The sequence below is a fragment of the Hyperolius riggenbachi genome, chromosome 2, assembly GCF_040937935.1.
Source record: "Hyperolius riggenbachi isolate aHypRig1 chromosome 2, aHypRig1.pri, whole genome shotgun sequence".
NCBI lineage: Eukaryota > Metazoa > Chordata > Amphibia > Anura > Hyperoliidae > Hyperolius > Hyperolius riggenbachi.
The window spans coordinates 290,490,762-290,507,378 of record NC_090647.1 but is presented as its reverse complement, the minus strand read 5'-3'; the positions used below and the strand labels follow the sequence as shown (position 1 = coordinate 290,507,378).

Genomic DNA, 16,617 nt, shown 5'->3' with positions numbered 1-16,617 from the left:
GAAATCAAAAAGTGTGAACCAAAAATATGCTAAGAAACTATTTTACTACAGTTTTCTTTTTTTTCAGGCTACTTTGTCTATCTCTCTATCTTAAAGGAACACTAAAAATTGTTAAAGATTTCCTGCTTTGCTGTCACTTAGAATAGGTTTTAAAAATCTGACGGTTCAGACAGATTTGGACTGGTCCATCTCCTCACCAGAAATTCTCAGGGTTTTCTATATTTTCAAAAGTGCTTACTAAACAGCAGCTTCTCAGTCCAACTGCCAAAATAGTGTGCAAGTAAAAAGGGAGGCTGGATGGCATTGATGAGCTTAGGTATTGCTTTTATAAAGCATAAAGGAGATACTGAGAATTCCCCATGATGGACTAGTCCAAAACCTAGAAGATCTGTTAAATTTTTACTGTTTACTGCAAGCAACGACAACATAGTAGAAAAGTAATTTATAGTACAATTTACTCTGGTAGAAATGTACTTCTTATAAATGTGTACACATGTATCCTATTTGTAGTAGTGCTTATCGCAAATGCTGCTGACAAATTCCCTAACAAGGGATCTTTTCCCCATCATGGAACATTTACACACCCTGAGTGAACCACGGAGTGGGAGAGCAACCTCATTATACAACTTGTCACCAATTCACAGGAATTGCATTAAGATAAATCAGATATCTTGCTCATTCACCTTCTGATATTATTGCCATATATCACCATGGATGAGCCGACTGTTTGCACTGGGGGGGGCGGGGGGGGAGCTTATCCATGGGTGATAGAGGAAGAGCAGAGCCACTCTATGCAGAGGGCGTAGGAGGATATAGATGAATGCATTACTTGAATGAAGGCATACTTGTCCTCACTCCAGCTTACATCCATGCATCTACCTGGCAATTGCGGTCACATAACAGTGAGCCTGGAGCTCTAGTGGCCAGATCAGAAGCTGCTGGGGAGAAGTGAGGGCCAGAGCAGGAGTGAGGGCAGATAGATATGCATTCATCAGCATGCTCCTATGCATACTCTGCTAAAATCGAGGCATACTCTGCTAAAAAATGAGTACATTACCTATCCACATCATTGTAATTATAGGAAGCTTTATGGTGACTGTCCCATTTATAGGTGTACATCTCATTGATTTTTCATCTGACTATAGAGAAAATCCCCCCAGGGAACAGCAAGGATCTATTATTAAAGGGTTACATGAATTTCAGAATATGTTTAACCAAGAAATAAAAAGTTTGATATATTAGGTGCTAAGAGTGGGAAAATGCTATTTTTTGTTTGTTTTAAGTAAATAAAGCCAACAGCCACTCTGAATGTTCCATTATCGAGCTTTTTCAAAGTGCGCTTTAATTCATCATCTTCAACCTCTGCATCTACAACATATAATGCTGAGTTTTTTAATTTGGGTAGACCACATGATGTCAAGTAATTTGATGTAAAATTAAGTCTACCAGCAGGAAAGGATTCCTGGGGTAGGTTACAAAGTTCACTGGTGAAGTTTGTAAATTGTTGGATCATCGGGCTCCTGTTAATAATAAAAAGGGGGATAAATTGTGGTTACTGGAAAAGGGGTTGGTGCTTCAAGCATATACTGTGTGGCCTTCTCTAGCATACTATTTTTTAGGTACTTTTCATTATTATCATTTTAAAAGTTTTAATGGCCATTGTTTTAATTGAATGCTTCTACAAATTATGAAAACACACTTGCTATGTGTGACTAGTCTATTTAATTAATTTTATGCAAATAGGATTAAGATCTGATATCTTTTTTTTTCTCTTTCTGGAAATGAGGGTAAATCATGTCAACAAGGACATGATAGCAATAAACAGACATATGAATTTAAAGTAAGGGTGTTAAAAAGTGTTATTGCTCCTGACTTTAGCACTGGGGATGTTTTGTTTTTGTGTGTGTGTTTTAGGTTTTTTTGTTTGTTTTTTTAGCACTGATCAATGCAACATTTGCAATCTGTCTTCTTTGTATTCACTGCTTGGTGTGATTTGTCTTCTTAAAACAGAAGATACTTGCAATAATTCAGCTTAAAGTAACATCTGTGGTTACCCACAGTGCACCACTACTGAATATACGAACTGTCTCTTTATGCCCCTGAAGCCAGGCTTGCACGTTAAAGAGGATCTGTAACCTCAAAAAATCCCCTGGGGGGTACTCACCTCGGGTGGGGGAAGCCTCCGGATCCTAATGAGGCTTCCCACGCCGTCCTCTGTCCCACAGGGGTCTCGCTGCAGCCCTCCGTGCAGCCGTGACGTAATATTTACCTTCCTGGCTCCTGCGCAGGCGCTCTGACGGCTGTCGGCTCCGAACTACACGGAAATACCCGATCGCCGTCAGGTCTGCTCTACTGCGCAGGCGCAAGTTTCCGGCGCCTGCGCTGTAGAGCGGACCCGACTGAGATCGGGTATTTCCGTGTAGTTCGGAGAGGAAAGCAGCCACAGCGCCCCCGCTGGAGCCAGCAAAGGTAAATATTGAAATTACAGTCGGGCCTGTCGCCGGCTGTTCAGAGGGCTGCAGCGAGACCCCCGTGGGACAGAGGACGGCGTGGGAAGCCTCATTAGGATCCGGAGGCTTCCCCCACCCGAGGTGAGTACCCCCCAGGGGATCTTTTTCATGTTACAGAGTCTCTTTAAGGTTTAAAGGGAACCTGAAGTGAGAGGTATATGGGTGCTGACATATTTATTTAATTTTGAACAATGCAGATTGTCTTGCAGTCTTTTCCTCCAATATGTTTAACCACATACTCAATCTGTATGTACAAGCATACAGATCAGATGTTTCTGACAAGAATAACTCCATGCTTATTTCAGGTGTGTGTTTTAGATACTACTGACCAGAAAGATCAACAGGATGTCAGTCAAAGGAAATAATATGGCAGCCTCCATATCCATCTCACTTCAGGTGTTCTTTAAAGAGACGTAGAGTTGGGCTTTAAGTCTTTGTTGCCTTATTGAAGGTCAGTTCAGATGCTTTCCAGTTTCATCTTCCTACAGCATATCCACTTGAAATCTTGTATAGATTGAACACAAGGTCCTTATTTCGTTCTAGCTGAAACTATATGGTGAGCTGAGGCAATAGTCCATGAAAGCAGAAAGAGAATATGTGACCCATCTAATGGTTGTCATTGATCTCTGGTCGCTCTCCAACTTGGCTACCTTGATTGGCAATAGGAAGCTTTGGTTAATGAGGGCAAAAGCTGTGGAGAGCAGATATCTGTATTAAAGCCTATTTATTCAGAACTCATATAAGATCAATATGTGTCCCAGTGGCAGACCTTTTAATGAGAATGTTGCCAAGTAGTGTAATATGGATACTCTGATAATTATAACCGGTGTGCAGTATGGATTTAAAGAGTAAAAAAAAAAAAAAAGATTGCATCAGATTCCATATTAATTAAATTTGTCAATTTTTAAAGGTCACCTAATTGTAATAGTCAAAACCATGATTACGTTAAAGAGATATTAGATTTTGCTAGGATGGCTGCTGTGAGTCTCAACTGTGTTGTCATACTTAAGGTGCCTATTAACTGTATAATTATTCCTTCAAATTAGATCTTACAACGCGATTTGAACAATCATAACTAATCGTAAGGCAGTTATCGATTGTTCCCGTTAATGGAATGTTTTAAGAAGTTTTTACTTTCCAATTCGATCATAAAATCCAACTTTTAGATAGATATTTTTTTCCTTTTCCAATTGACCAAAGAATAATATCTCAGCGATTTGCACTACACACACACTGTTTTCTATACAATTCGATCATATAAATTGTGTCAAGAGATCAAATCTGAAGGAAAAATTGTACCACTAAAGAGCACCTTTAAGGTGGCCATTAACCACTTTACCCCCACGCATACGAATTTCTCCGTCCCTTTTTCCATCCTTTAACCCCCAGGGACGGGGCACTCCCGCCGCTGCCCGCGCTCCCGCTCGTAAACACGCCACCCGCCGCTAGTAAACATGCCGCCGCCCGCTCGCCCGGAGATCAATGAACGGGAAAATCCATTTCCGTTCGTTGATCTAAGCCCCGCAATGATCCGCTGCTCTCCGATGGGCAGCGCGATCATTGTGAAAAACACACACTTACCCAGCCTCCAAGTACTTCCTCCAAGCTTCCGGAAGGACGCTTGGAGGTCGCATTAAAACAAAAAGTTACTGTGGCCATCTTGTGGCCAAATAGTAAAACTACACCCTAAACATTTTTCCCATACAAATAAATTACTTTTACACAAAAAAATTAACTCATTACCTCCCACACTCCCAATTGTTTTTTTGTAATTAAAAAAAAATAAAAAAATGTACAATAAAAAAAAATACCTAAATAGTTACCTTTGGGGCTGAACTTTTTAAATATTTATATCAGGAGGGTACAACACTGTTACTTTATAAACTATGGGCTTGTAATTAGGGATTAACGCAAAACTGAAAAAAGTGCACCTTTATTTCCAAATAAAATATTGGCGCCAAACATTGTGATAGGGGCATAATTTAAACGGTTTTATAACCGGGACAAAAGGGCAAATACATTTCATAGGTTTTAATTACAGTAGCATGCATTATTTAAAAACTATAATGGCCGAAAACTGAAAAATAATTAATTATTTTCCCACATTTTTCCTATTTTCCCATTAAAACACATTTAGAATAAAATAATTCTTGGCATAATGTCCCACCTAAAGAAAGCCTATTTGGTGGCGGAAATAACAAGATATAGTTCATTTCATTGCGATAAATAATAATAAAGTTATAGACGAATGAGTGGAAGGAGAGCTGAAAGGTGAAAATTGCTCTGGTGGTCAGGGGGTAAAACCCCTCAGTGGTGAAGTGGTTAATGAACCAATCTGTTTCTTCCAATTTTATTAAATCTATGTATTATAAGGGTACATTGAGTGAATATACTGAATGGATAATTTAGGCAGTCCCTTATATTACATAGAAATGGTAAGATTGTACATTTAGTGGCCACAATTGGTGCCATTGGTGGGATCATGAAAGCAGTTGCAGCTCATTGCCGTCAGTGCATACCTTTTCACATTTGGGCCCTTCTCTAGGACTAGCAGGGCTTAGCAGAGTAGGGCATTGTCAGCCTGCTGTGCAGATGTGATCCTGTGACAAATAACCAGGCTAAATCCCTGTACGCCTGAACTCCTGTAAGCACAAGCGTGAATGTGTTTTTTCCCCCTGTAACGGAGCAATCGTGTGGTAAAAGAAACCACTCTAATCTCTACAGTTCACTCTCTTGCTTTGCGTTTCAGATACCCAGATACAGAACATCTGTGTATCTGATCTCATTTTCCTCTTCCTCATCTTTCCTCCAATGCCACATGCCAAAGCTGATTAGGTTTGTCATCCTACAGTTTCAATGGGTTACAAGCTCATTTTGTAATAGGATTTGAGTTAGATTTTCATAAATATCCAGTTAATCCTTTGGCAGCTTCTTTTTATCAGGCTGGTGAATGGACTGCTTTTTAACATGTACTATAGTGGCGAGAAAATCATTACAAGCAGAATGGCTAGAGCATGAGGGTGTTTATCACATGACTGTGACCTTAAGGAAAGGTTGGCAGCACCATCATGAGTAGTGATGAATGCAATAGGTGCATTTTTTTACTTAGAAAGTCAAATGCAATGATTGAAAAGCAGTGAGTGATGATAGCGTCTTTTTTTCGGGGTTTTTTTTTTCTTTTAGAATTTCTGTAGTGTAGCTAACAAGATCTTTAGCTGCTGTGAGAAAGCAGGAATAATTATACTGTGTACATCTTGTCTTTGCTTGCATAAATAAAAGTAATAAAATAGGAGAACAGATCCAATATAAATTGCAGGAAATTGAGCTGTAATAAAGAAGTCTTAGATCTTTTCATGATGTTTGTGAAATGGAATGTTATATACAACATTAATTATTATAGCTGTAATTAGACTTTTACAGATCTGCCCAGCAAATCATTTTCAGGGAACCGCACTCTGTGCCAGGTAAGTAAGGTCATTTTTTTAGAGAACAGGAGATTATATTTAAATTTTTAATAAAATAACAGATAGCAGAGTCTGTTTTAATGGCAGAAGTATAATTTGCAATAAAAGGGATAATGCAATATGCTTGTTCTTAATGATGCCTTCAAATGTTCCTTTAGTGGCAAGCTTCAAAGCAGACTCTCAACTTCCCACACAATAATAATACAAAGTCTATAGTACATCGCATAAACTTACAACATATTACAGATTTGATAATCATTTACTCATCTACATTATCCTTAAATAACTAACCAGTCAGGTTTGCCAATCCTCCCTCCCCTTTTAAGGTTTTCAGCAGCAGTGTCTTAATTGCTACATTACGGTAGTCAGCAAGTGATACTTGCAGTCCAGAATGCAGTCAAATTTGCAGTAATGATCTTATAAAGCATCTTAAAGTGTAAACCCAGTGTCAGGGCGGGCTCTACACTTTTTGATGCCTGAAGCAGACATGCAATTTACATTAATCTCTATGTTTCAGCTTTGCTGCTGATAGGCGAGTGAATGGGTGCTGGTTGGTGTTAGGCTGAGTGTGGATGTGTAAGTGGGTGGCTAGGTGCTGACTGCTAAAGGTGGCTGGCTGGGGCAGCATGTGCACACACGCCCGCATGCATACATACACACATGCACGCACACCGCACACACGCACACACACGCACACACACACACACACACACACACGCACGCACGCACGCACGCACGCACACACACACACACACACACACACACAGAGCATACTTTTCCTCTGTCATACATACACAGCAGGGAACCAGAGGGCAGAGTGGCACATGGAGAGGAGGCGGGGCTAGCAGAGAGCATTGCATATTTATGTAAGCAGTGTGCCAGCACACACAAACTAACAGCAGGCAAGCTCAGTGCTCTGTGAGTCAAGTAGAATCAGAGGAAGAGACTAAAAAAGATCAGCTAAGTGTAGAGCTGATGCTGTCTTCTACAGTCTACTGCCCTGAATCATGTGATTCAGTCTGCTTCATGGTAGGACTACCCCTGCCCAGGATACAAGATTGTATGCCCTTCTACTGCTCCCCCACCTAATAGTAGTTCATATTTTCTGAATTAAATAAGGTATGAAAACCTCAAAAGTCTGCTCGTGGGGGGCGTGGCCTACGCATCATGGTGGATGGCTGCACTTTCCTGGAGCTCTGTCTACTAACATCTGAATCCAGCGACATCCTCACTCCAGCAGCACCCAAAACTCCTCAGAGGTCCCCAGCTACGCATCCTGAACCAGGACCTCTAAATCAATTTGAGCCAGGACTGAATCTGACCACCTAGTGTGATCCAGCTCCAAGGTAGGCCAGAGCGACCTTCCGTCACACTTCCCGACAAACCAGGGCCCCATCCGAATACTCTGCCACCACTATAGAGGTCCCCAACCCTCCTCCTACACAGCCAGCATCTCAAATTTTCAATAGGAGATCGGGCAAAACTACCGCGCCGGACATCACCCACCCGTGGGCAGCAGTCACTAATTGAGGCCCAGGCTTCACAGAGCAAACTAGGCCTCATCCCTGCAAAACTCTGCGAACTGTGCAAAAACACCCAGGCACACACTAAGGCAGCCCCTGACATCAGAGAGATCACCCATAATAAAGAGGTCTGCCCTAAAACCTGCGAACAACCACAGAACTTCTGCCCTCTCCCTGCTTCCCCTGGGCTCCATCTGACCTTGCAACACCACCACTCTGGGTCACCAGACATCAAAGCCTAACCAGCCCAGTGCCACAGTCCTGAGCACCTTATATACCCTCCACGCTGATCTCAACCCAAGGGCAGGATATAGACACTAATCGAGGCCCTGGCTTCAGCCTGCAGCTAGGCCCATACCCAGCATCTGTGGCACCTCAGTATAGTGCACCTTTCTACCCTTATGGGAGATCTTTGACCCCTCACACACTCCCCTGGTCTCCTAGCACTGCTGAAATACTACACTGACATATGAAAGGAGACACAAGTTGTACATCTAAGGACTTTTTAGTCACAACTATGTTCTAATTGATTTACACAGAGCATCTGTATACTATCCAGCACTCTCACCTGCAATTCTACCAAGTAAATTTTGTCCACAGTTACCCCACCCTCAGCTCCTACATAATGGCTTCTAAAGCTGGGAAAGCTAACCCCTCTTCCAATCCATCTGCTGACTTTTTTAAACCTAAAGATAAAAAAAGTAAAGCCGCCTCTCCTGTCCAGGCACACAACCACGGTGAGGAATCTGAATCAGACACTGATTCATCCAACAACAGAAACTTCTCCCTGAAAGACATTTCAGACTTGCTTTCTGAGCTGAAGGACTCGTTAAGACAAGAGATCCGTTCCTCTACCCAAAAACTTTCAGCCCAACTTGACGAACTGGGGGAAAGAACACACTCTCTTGAAACGCGTATGGATGAGACAGCTGATCTAGTAAATGCCATACAAGGGAAAATCTCAACACATGATGAACAATTTCTCTCTCAGGAGTCCAAAATCGAAGATTTAGATAATAGAGGCAGGCGTGACAACTTACGACTTAAAGCGATCCCTGAATCCATAGTGGACGTTAAACCATATGTTCTGGCACTATTTAAAGCGTTGGTACCAGACCACCCAGAGGAGCTTTTCCGGTTTGACCGAATCCACAGGGCCCTTAAACCACCCAGAGTTGGAGACAAACCAAGAGACGTCATCTTGAAACTACACTACGCAGAGACAAAAGATCCCATACTACGGACTGCACGAGAACTAGGAGCAGCAGGGATAGGAGAGCACAAAATACAAATCTTCCCAGATATTTCCCCAATAACTTTGGCCAAAAGACGCTCTCTTAAGCCAATCACAACTATTCTTCAGAGGAAAGCCATACAATACAAATGGGGCTTCCCATTCATGCTCCAATTCAAATTGGGACAACAAAGAGTCCAAATAACCTCCCTTCAAGAAGGCCTACAACTACTAAAGCATCACAATATGATTGACCTCCAAGATGACCCACCTATGGACTCATCCAGCTCAAACAAAAGGCTTCATAGAGAATGGCAAGCCTCTCCTTCCTCCAACTCTAAAAAACTCAAAGACAACCTCCAATCTCCATCTAGAATCCCCAAGGCACATCGCTCTCTTTCCATGTCTCCAACCACCTGACCAACACCCATCGAGGGGTAACCCCCCCCATGGGCCGAATCTTGCCTTCTCACATCTGATACCTTACTGTTTATCATCCTACTATTGTTTGGTCGATAATTCGATCGTTCTACCTGACGTATGGAACTTCCTTATAGAATCCTACCTTAAAGATATTTCCCATCTTAGCGTTTATTTTTCTATTGACGCCTGAATTGCACCTTCAATTTATCTTGTTAAAGTATACAATGCTTTGTGTTACCCTTACTCATGTCCTCAGCTCTCTCTTTCTCCCAGACAGCGGATTTATTCATTCGCCTACTGTGGATTAGGACGACAGCTGATGTACAAATGTTGAGGCTAACTTTTGGCCTCCATTCTAGTTCTCATATGCTTTATATGTTACTTTTTATTACCATTTACTGTTATCTTATTCTTGGTGTATCCCTTTGGTTGAACTACCCTCCCTCACCTATTGAAGCCCACCCACTTCGCTTAGGCTCATCCTCATCCCTTAAGGATTATAAACCCAGAGCAAATCCCCTTAATCTAATGTATCATACCATTCCGACAAACCCAAGCCTTTTATTAATATACTCTTTATCCCCACCTCTAATTATCCACCATGGATATCAAAATACTCTCTATTAATGCTCATGGATTAAACTCCCTGTTCAAAAGGAATTGCCTCTGGAAAGAAGCCCAACTTCACAAAGCTCAGATAATTATGGCCCAGGAAACCCATTTTGCAGAGGGCAAGGCAAGGGTATTGTGGGTGGGTGCAACGGGGGGTTGCACCCACCCACAATACCCCAAAATATTCTTAGCCAATTCAAAGAAAAAGAAAGCTGGTGTCCTTATAGCTTTTCACGCTGCCCTAACGGTAAACATTCTAAAATATCAACGAGACCCCCTAGGCAGGTTCTTGATTTTAGTCTGCACCATAAATGAAGAATTATACACCCTGGTGAACATTTACACCCCAAACACAGGTCAGAGGAGCTTCCTCAAATCCCTTCTCTCCAAAACTCACGATCTTCATAAAGGCTCCCTTATCATCGGAGGAGACTTTAATGCCACTATAAACCCAAAGATAGATACTTCCCACAATGGAAGAAAAAAGTGTATCTCTATTCATAAAATTTTACTAGAAGGAAACCTATATGACGCATGGAGATCTACACATGCAACTGAAAGAGACTACACTTTCTTCTCCCACGTCCATAAATCCTTTTCTCGTATTGATCTATTCCTTACGGATAGAATAACCCTGCAAAAGATAACACAAACATCTATTAACACAATAACCTGGTCTGATCACGCCTCCATCTCAATTTCTCTTTCCTCCTCTGGACATAGAGCTGATCGCCCTCTTTGGAAATTAAACTCCTCCCTACTTCAGAACACTGAACATAAAACTCATATCCACAATAAAATAGAAGAATACTTTCAACTCAACTCTGGTCCAGAGGTCGGGATTGATTTGTTATGGAACGCGCATAAAGCAGTTATCCGGGGTTGCTTTATACAATTAGGAGCAAGGGCTAAGAAGATCAGAACTACTCAACTAAACTTGATCCTCAAAAAAATTCAAAAGATTGAGGAACAGATCAAGGCGAGATATAACTCCCAATTAGAAAAAGAATTATTTTCCTTAAGACACAATCTCAGAATGATCTTATCTGACAATTACGAGTTCCATATGAAACAACTAAAACTAAAACACTACTCTCAAGGTAATAAGGCAGGTGCTTTCCTTGCCAAACAACTACGCCACAAACAAGCTAAAGCCAGAATCCCTAAACTCCTACACCCTTTCAGCAACGTTCCCCTTTACAACCCTAGAGAAATAGCCAATGCTTTTAGTGATTACTACGGCGCACTCTATAACCTGAACAATGATCCTAACACCAACCAACCCTCTGCAACACTCATTCAAAAATTCCTCGAACCCTTAAATCTACCTAAATTATCTCCCCAACAACAGGCCTCCTTGAATAATCCCTTTACCTTACAGGAAATAATTTCAATCATCAAAACTCTCAAATCGGGCAAATCACCTGGCCCTGACGGCTTCTCTAACGAATACTATAAGGAATTCGGCAATACCCTAGCCCCTAAAATGCTAGAGCTTTTCTCTTCGTTTGTGAATTCTGGGATAATGCCGGAACAACAAACTCAAGCAATTATTTCAGTCATACCCAAACCTGGCAAGAGCTCCGAGTCTCCAGCCAACTTTAGGCCCATTTCACTTTTACACTCAGATACAAAAATCTATGCTAAATTACTAGCCAATAGACTCTTAAACATTCTGCCCCAAATAATCAACTGGGACCAAGTAGGCTTCACCAAAGGACGTCAAGCAACTGACGCAACAAGGAGAACCATTAACCTAATTAAATTTTCGGAGCTAAGTCAAAGGCCTTCTCTGTTCCTTACCCTGGACGCAGAGAAGGCCTTTGACAGGGTACACTGGGGATTTATAAAAGAAGTCCTAATAAAATTTGGGATCGATGGGTCTTTTCTTTCTGCCATAATGGCCCTATACTCTACCCCCTCAGCCACAGTAAACGTGTCAGGCTTTTACTCAAAAAAATTTCACATCACAAACGGCACTCGTCAAGGATGCCCCCTCTCCCCCCTCATTTTTGTTTTAACTATTGAAACACTGGCTGAGGCATTGAGAACAAATGATAAGATTTTGGGAATAAACATCCAGGGTCAATCCCATAAAATAGGACTTTTCGCAGATGACATCATTATTTCTGTGACTGATCCCCTTAAGTCTTTGCCACATATCATAGATACCCTCAATATCTATTCGTCAGTCTCTTACTACAAAGTTAATGATAGCAAATCCTTAATGTTAGGAGTCAACATCCCCCCCCTTTTGAAACAAAAAATATCTAATATTTGCCCCTTCCACTGGGCCAAAAAATACATCCCTTATTTAGGGATTAATCTTCCAAATTCTACAAATAAGCTCTACGAAATTAACTTTCTCCAGCTCCTCTCCTCCATCCCCAAAGAACTGGAAACAATATCCAAACTCGAATTCTCATGGTTTGGCAGAATAGCGGCCTTTCAAATGAAAATCCTCCCCAAAATTTTATACCTATTCAGAACAATCCAAATCCCTCTACCTAATACATTTTTTACTAATCTCCATAAAATTATTGCTAATTTTCTCTGGGGGAAAAAGAAACACAGAATTGCTTACATGAATTTATCTATCCCGAAAACCCTGGGAGGGATAGGAGTCCCTTGTATGAAATCATACTACTATGCATGCCTACTAGACAGCTCTAAAGACTGGTGGAAGGATGCTGCATATAAAAAATGGTACCATATCGAAAAATCTTCCTCCACGAAAAACCTACTACACCTCTTAGCACTCCAACTACTAAAAGCGCAATCTAACAAATCTCAGTACCCCACTATCCAGGCCACATTTAATGCATGGGCACACTTCTGCAAATCCCCCAAGTCTCCTGGGGAATTGTCCAAACTCAAACTCCCCATAGAATCCCTCACTCTATTGACATCCAACCTAGATTTAAAGAATTGGAAAGAAGCAGGCATATCCCTGATCTCAGACCTTTTCTCAACACAACAACCCGAAATTCTTGATTTTCCTGACCTTTGCAATAAATATTCTCTCCCCTCCAGAGAGATTTTTAACTATTTACGCGTCAAACATATAATATCAGAACTTAAATGTGAATTGCCAATGGCCTCTAATCACATTGTCTCCCTACTATCCTCCTCGACTGAATGCAAAGGAGGCATCTCGCTATGGTATAAGGAACTGTTGAGTTGTAGTCACAAACATTTGTACAAATACATAAACTCCTGGTCAACCGATCTTGGTTACCCTATAGATTACTCAGATATAGTTTCTTCCACCAAATCAATAAATTGTTTTTCCTCCTGTATAAACCACAGAGAAACATTTCACAAAATCCTACTCAAATGGTACTTCACCCCCAGCCGATTATCCAACTTTTCTGATAACGCCTCCCCCCTATGCTGGAGGAACTGTAACAACACTGGTACCCTCTTCCATCTTCTTTGGACATGCCCTAAAATCCAACCCTTTTGGGCAGAAATTGACCAGGATCTGAGCAATATTATGCAGACAAGATATGTGACTACACCTCAACTAGCCATGCTCCACATTGGATTAATATCCATTCCAATTAAATATAGACTAATAGTCTCACAAATAATCTGTGTAGCTAGGAATCTGATCACATCTAATTGGAACTCTAATGAAATCCCCACCCTCTCCCAATTAAAACACCAAGTAGACTTTAACCTCCAAATGGAACGGTCCATCAGATTAGGCAAAGGAAAGAAGGAATTCCCCTATCTGCTTGTTACTCCGTGGACAGATCTCTCCTAGTAATAACCCATACCTCTACCTCAAAAGATGACTCCCCATCGTCTACTTCCCCTCCCATAGGAACCCTTTGAACCCGGCCGAGGAACTCAGTCCTCCACAACCCGGGATATGACCCTTTACACAAACCTTGCAAAAGGGAAAATAGAAAATTCATTAACCTCGATGTATCAACTACTGAGCCTAACACTCCTAACTTTTTAGTTTTGCTCGCCCTACCTGGACTTCCCACAACCCTTACTGCTACCTAGGATACACCTCCCCCATTCACTAATGTTTACTATTGCTTACCAACATTTATTACTGGTTATTATTACTGTTACTACTGTTCATAATGTCTAGTTTTTTGTTTTTTTTCAATCATTACATTACTCTATTTTGTACTGTTTAAACTGGAAGTTGACCTCCCCAGATCAAACCTCTGCTTCTCTATTGGAACACTTTGAAGACGAGCATTCGCTATGCGTCCATGAGTTACACTGTTCCTTTGTTTCATGTTCCAACTAACCAATACTTTCTAAATGCTATGAGTCAATTTGCTTATGTAATGTACCATTACTAAAAATCAATAAATATTTACCGTTAAAAAAAAAAAAAAGTCTGCTCGTGGTCCTGGTGGCAGTGGTGGGCCTGATTCCAGACATCCCTTGGATTAGCTCTCTGGGAGTATCTTTAATTATATCCTGGAGCCTCATGGGGCGCTGTTATACTTCATCTGTTTAGGCAATCAGTAGTGGGTGACAGGAAGTGAAGCTAGCTAAGGCTCATTCCTCTGATCAAGAAATGCATGTTGTAAAGCCAGCTAAGACTCATTCCCCTGATGAAGAAATGTATATAAAATAAAAACAGACTTTCTAGGGAAATTAGTTTGGAGTAAGAGAGCATAGCGTATGGCTACATGTTTTCTGCAACAAGTAAAGGGGTCTATTTAAAACAAATAATTATGATAGTGATTGTATCAACCTGGCCATATAGGAATTCAGTTTCATTTCTGTGACGGGAGATACACTTTCCATCAGTTTGAAAGCTGATTGGCTTGATATTTGGCTGTTGCATTTATTTTTAATAATGAGGATGATCGGAAGTTCTAATCTTATAAACAATAGAGAATTTTGCAAGAAGCACCACTCTGATACTCAATATGAAATCAGATTATATATATGTATATATATATATATATATATAAAATCTCAAATGACAATAACAACTCCAAAAACTCCCTTAACTAATATCACTTCACAGGCAGCCTATTGGGCCAATCAAAGTGTGGGATCACGTCCTATAAAGCCACAAGACCCGACGGGGCTCAGGGCGGGATGAGCGGAATGGCTGCCATTTGGAAGGAGCGCCCATAAGTTGCCAGCGCATGCTACGCTGCACTACCGTTCGTAGCGTGTGCACTACTTGCACTCTTCACATTAAGCTGCGCTGCTTTGGCATCGCAGCTTAATGAACCAGCCCCCAAGTGTGAAAATATCACCTGGGGAAAACTCAGAAAAAAAAAGTTAACTGACCACAGGTCTCTATTCTCAAAAAACTGTCAAATATACATGTACACATAGCACATGTATATGTTACCAGGCCTTACACAAAATACATAATGCACATTACATAATTGACATAACTCGCGTTATACACACATTGGGCATGATTCACAAAGCTTATTTACTGGTCTTCCTCTGTTTTCACCTTATCTATGATACATTTTTAAGCTTCCAAAGAGCAAAATATAATATAATTAAGGTAAGAAAAGTAATATTGAAATTAAGTTACCAGTAATCAGTACCAACTTACTTTGAGTGATTATTTTGTTTGTAAATTTGCTGAAAGGTTATTTTTGTATTAATTAGGTGATAAGTCATGTATGAGAAGTTTTGTGAATAGAGCCCAATGTGTGCATTGCTAGTGAATACACCCCATGTTCTGAAAATTGCAAAGCTCAAACTGCAAGAATTGAACTTCCCTGTTAATGAATAAAGCTACTCCTACATTCAAAGACCAAGAGGGAGGCTTGAGGATGGTAATTGGTGGGATCAAAGTGCATGTTAATACAAAAGTCAACTTTTACACATTATTACAGCGTTTTTACATATATTATCACTGATTTTTGCAGCGTGCAGGTTTCACGAATGATAACCACTATGTATGTTGTTCCTCATAGGCTCAGGTTTGTTTGTTTTTCTCAGGCTTGTGACAGGTGTACTATATGTCCAACTATAAAGCCTCCAACACTTCCAAGTGATAATAAGGCTCTGCGGTTGTAAATGAAGGCAGCAGTTACATCATTATGTTACACACATGAGGTAATTGCATTTCGCCGGCTGATGTGATTATGCCTACAGGCACCCAACTTCATTATGGCTTCAGGACCCCAAAAAGCTTTGCTAGAGATGTAATTGCATATTTTATTCTGACGTGAGTTTGTCATAGACTTTATAGTTGTTGGTGAATATAAAACGTGTAAAAATCATGCCACTTTACTAACCACCATTGTTTTAAAAGGTAAATGAGGAAAAAACAATGTACTATGAAACTGCATTCTGAATTTCATTTATAAATTAGATTATTTTCCTGCTAGGGAAAGCATTCTGTACTAAGCATGATTTTTTAGTTTCCTGATACATTTGGACTATTACGGTAAAATATCGGTTAACCCTTCTGCCACATAGTAGAGTCAGTGGAACCAGTATGTTCATTGTTATAAAAATAAATGCACCACCTGTTTTTTGCTTGTATATTTACAATATCCCAAATTTTTTTGCTGTGTTAATTTTTTCCCCATGGCTGTGGTGGGCTGTACTACCTCAGACAGTGAAGGCTTGGTCTCAGTAAGTTGGCAGAGCTTTTTTGAGAAGTTTGTTTAAACCGGGGTGCTCATTGGGTAGATCGCGATCTACCAGCAGATCGGGAAGGACTTTATGATAGATCCCAACCGTACTACATTTTCCATTCTGTATATACAATTGTACTCCTAAAATTACATACTACTACTACTACATAAGTAGATCATTTTGATTTGCTAATATTTAAAGTAGCTTACAAACTGAAAAAATGTGGGCACCTCTAGTTTAATCAGTGAAAGTTC

General features: G+C 40.6%; 1 protein-coding gene across 4 annotated transcripts in view; it reads left to right on the top strand.

The window, feature by feature from the left end:
* CSMD2 (CUB and Sushi multiple domains 2) overlaps positions 1-16,617 on the top strand; it is a 1,291,405-nt gene that overhangs the window by 556,464 nt on the left and 718,324 nt on the right. The window lies entirely within an intron of this gene.